Source organism: Sphaeramia orbicularis, chromosome 20, assembly GCF_902148855.1.
Source record: "Sphaeramia orbicularis chromosome 20, fSphaOr1.1, whole genome shotgun sequence".
Lineage (NCBI taxonomy): Eukaryota > Metazoa > Chordata > Actinopteri > Kurtiformes > Apogonidae > Sphaeramia > Sphaeramia orbicularis.
The window spans coordinates 14,019,909-14,023,848 of record NC_043976.1 but is presented as its reverse complement, the minus strand read 5'-3'; the positions used below and the strand labels follow the sequence as shown (position 1 = coordinate 14,023,848).

The window sequence follows — 3,940 nt, the reverse complement described above, 5'->3', positions numbered from 1 at the left end:
TATCTAAGTCATATTTTTTCAGGTCATAGCCAATGATGAAAAATGAATCAGCGGTGTTATGAGAGTAATGTTACGCAGATATCACAATTTGGCCAAAAACATGACATAGGCAGTTATGCTATGATGCTAATGATATGCAAAATTTCCACCAAAACAAGTATTTTTTGTTTTTCCTACATCCTGAATGTGTGACTTGAGCCAGACCTGACAGTTGAGTCACCTGGTCTTTTACATGTTTTATCTATAGCCTATATTTTAAAGCAATTTCTTAATCAAACAGTTTCTTATATATGGTGTGATAGACAGTGACCCTTAGCATATTTATAGCATCCTCTGCTGTTGAAACCAAAACTGACCAGGTATTAAGCTGAAATAAACAGACTTGGTTTCACATTTTGTGGCAGAATGGTCCTGGCAATTCCAACCCAGAAACACACTTTTATTTTTATATAAATGAATTTTATTGACAGTTCTTCTGATCGTGATGAACGTCATCAGTTTTGCACTTGGGCCTCAGGGCTTCTGGTAGTAATCTGAAAAACAGTTAATATCCAATCTATTAATTAGAAAAACATTACAACGTTATTAAACATTCATTAATACAATCTTTGATAGTTTACGATTCTTAAATGGCTTCCCATACTTGTTATTTTACCTATTTAAAGTCCTGTTCAGTTATTTAATATGACTAATTTTGTCCTGAACTAAGCTGATTGACCCATATATATTTTAAGAAGAGCTTACATTTGTTCAACAGTGAGATAAAAAATTTTAAATGTATACTCTCCATATTGGTACACCGACTGGATTCTTTGATATTTAGGGTTTAGACAAACATTAAATAGAACATCAGAAAAGCTGCAGAACTTAAATTAACCACAATAGCCTTATGGATTTTTTTTTGCTGGAAAGTTATAACCTTTTCTCAACTCAAAGTGGGCTGCAGCTGTTTACATTTAGAACATTATGAAAAAAATGAACTTCAGTTGTTGACCTCCATGACTTTGTGCCGACTGACTGCGGTGGCCTTGAGTATGTCTGCAGCTTTGTACCATTTCCCAGAACAGTGTTGGCTGTCAGTTTTTCTGTAATGTCTCTAAGCTTCTCATGTGATCCCACTCCATATTATTCTTTGACCTTTTTTTTCTTAGATCTTGTACCATGTTTTTGTTTCTGATTCTCCTGTTTAAAGTTGGATGAACACTGTTCGCTGTCACTATAATATTTCTTTCAAAATCCTTCTTTTGCTTATTGTTACAGTCTTTGTTTTGAAAGTAAAATATCCCTGTAACTGTTTAAGTCTGATAAAAGACATGAATTTTATAAAGTGGAACAATTGTCTGCAGTAACTACTTTTCCCCCATTGTACAGTCAAGAAGTAAACTGCTTTGTGCTGTGAATAAATTTAAATGACTAAACATAAGTCTGACTGGAGCAGGTTAAATATAAGACATATTCCTATATCAGGCTGTTATATTTTCTTACTTATGCTCCAATGTAATTATTCAGAAGTAAATTCTGCCTACCTTTACTTAGTTCATAGTGATATTATGCACTTCAGTCGTTTGGTTCTTCATGGTATTGTCCACCTGAAATTCAGAAGCATGAAACTTCAACTTTAAAATGCTATTTACTCTGTAAATATTACCAGTGATGTAATATTGTGTGTTCCTACTGGTCTGCACTTTGGATCTCATAGAGAAAGTGGAAAAACAAAAGTTGAGTCTTAGAGATTGCTGGAAAAAGTGACAAATTTGCCTCCTTACGCCACATGTTGAAGGGGAAGATTAATCCAGTTACCAACATCAGGGCAAATCATGTACCACAAGGAAACTACATCAAACAAAACCACCAACAATTAACCCAACAACTGTCTATAATACTGTGTATTATCAGAATGAAGAGTGATGCTTATTTCTTGTCACACAAATGTTCCATGGTATCATCAACCCACCCATCTTATACAGCAAGTCAAAAAAATACTGTTGTCTCATAATCTTCATATGCTATGTCAGCCCAGAGTTTACATTATAGTTACCTCTGATTTTAGTAAGAAAACAGCCACAGTAAAATCACATCAGTGCTCCATGCTGTTTTGGTTGTCAAAAGTTGCTTTTGTAGTGTCCAATCATGATGTGAACTGTCACTTTACTGCAAATTGTGCATCAGCAAATGGTGAACTTGGCAAACATAGTAACATAAGATAGTGGCTTTATACCTTTATTAGCACATTTAACAGTGTAGAAGAAATACTGTTCTTTAAATCTTGAACCCCTGAGACATTATTTCAGGTAAATGTGCTGCTGTGAATTTGTGGCTGTAGAAGTATCAGAAAAGCTGCTGTGAGTATGTGCTTGTGTTCCTTTTCTTCAGTTGTTTTGCTTTACTGTGTTTTAGGGTGAAAACAGGGTGGAATAACAGAAAAAGACAGAAAGGAATTGATGCTTTACAGGTTTTTACTAAATAAGACACTCAGAATGTACGTCAGTAAGAGATTTAGGAGGTTTAACATGAACTGTGAACTGGAACACACTGAACATCAACAATGTCTATTTTTATAGTGAGTCAGTCTCACTCACTACTTTGTGTTTTGCCCACAATTACACAGGTGGCCAGGGATGCACCGAGTATGCTCAGATGACTATAGAAAATGCAAGGTCTATTGCCTCAGTGTGTTTTGAAATTTTTCCTATTGAGCAAACGGTTGAATTTTTGTGAATATTTAAAACTAGCAAAGCACTCGGAGAGCTCAGACCTCCGCCAAGGCAGATAAGTGCCCCCCCCCCCCCCCCCCCCCCCCATCACCACCAAAATGTAATCATTTGTTCCTTGTGCCAGTATCAACATTACCTAAAATTTTCATCCAAATCCACCATAACTTTTGAGTTATCTTGCACACGGACAGACAGACAGACAAACCAACACCGGCAAAAACATAACCTCCTTGACGGAGGTAATAAATCATACATTCAGAACACTTGTCATAGACTAAGGGTTCACTGTAGAGCCGTGGCCAGAGTAGAAAAACAACAGGGATGCCTCTGTTTTTTTTTGCTTCCTTTCTTTGACTCTAAGTGTTGCTGATAAGTGTTACTTTGCAAAAATCTTTAGCCATCATTATGGTTATTGTTTCCTGTTTTGTTTATAGTTTATTACCTCTCCTTCCACACAATTGACTCTTTAGAATGCACCTGATGAACTATCCTACAGTGTCTCACTACTCTAGTGATTCAAGGTCAAAGTGAAAAGGCATTGTGTATCTTAGTACAGTTACGTTTTTAGGAAAAAAAAAAGTTCTGATTTTGTGACTGTCATAATTAAAATGAATAATTTTAGATATTATTTAGAATTGAAATATTACACATAGATCCTATTTGCTGTAGCTTAAAATCGCTCCTTGTAAACTATCACCAAGAAGATTCATTCACCTTATGTTAGCAAACCAAATTGACTAAATTATAAGACAACGTACTGTACTGTCTTCATCTGCTTATCCGACACATTACCAAGAATATGACACAAATTATACGTACCATTGATGAGTTGGTTGTTCCATTTGAAAAACCACTCTCATTGTCCATAGGTCTTTTACAGCCATAGCACATCTGAAAGTATGAATTTAATAAAATAAGTTACCTTGGCCTAAAAAAACACTAATGTTCATCGTAGCTACTTCATTTGGCAAAATCCTGCAGACATATTACAAAGAAAAATGGAATACTGAGGGTATACTGAGTATTTTTTATTGTAAAGGCACAATGTGAAGTAGTTGATTTGCATTTTAATCAGTCAGTTGTTTATTTTCCACTGTCATCCTTTCCTCCACTTTTTAAATTTTCATTTTTTTCTAACAAGGCAAGACTGAATCCCACCAAATAAGACAGCGGAAGCCCTCACATCCTGGACACAAATCAGGTAGTTGGAGCTAAAACTCTGGTCT

General features: G+C 35.4%; 1 long non-coding RNA gene across 1 annotated transcript; it reads right to left on the bottom strand.

Moving 5' to 3' along the window:
• Window positions 1-442: 442 nt before the first annotated feature.
• On the bottom strand, window positions 443-3,601 carry LOC115411646 (uncharacterized). The gene is made up of 3 exons (XR_003934248.1): window positions 3,534-3,601; window positions 1,527-1,589; window positions 443-533 (listed from the first exon to the last, which is right to left on the bottom strand). It is a non-coding gene; the product is annotated as an uncharacterized LOC115411646 (long non-coding RNA).
• Between the last annotated feature and the right edge of the window lie 339 nt (window positions 3,602-3,940).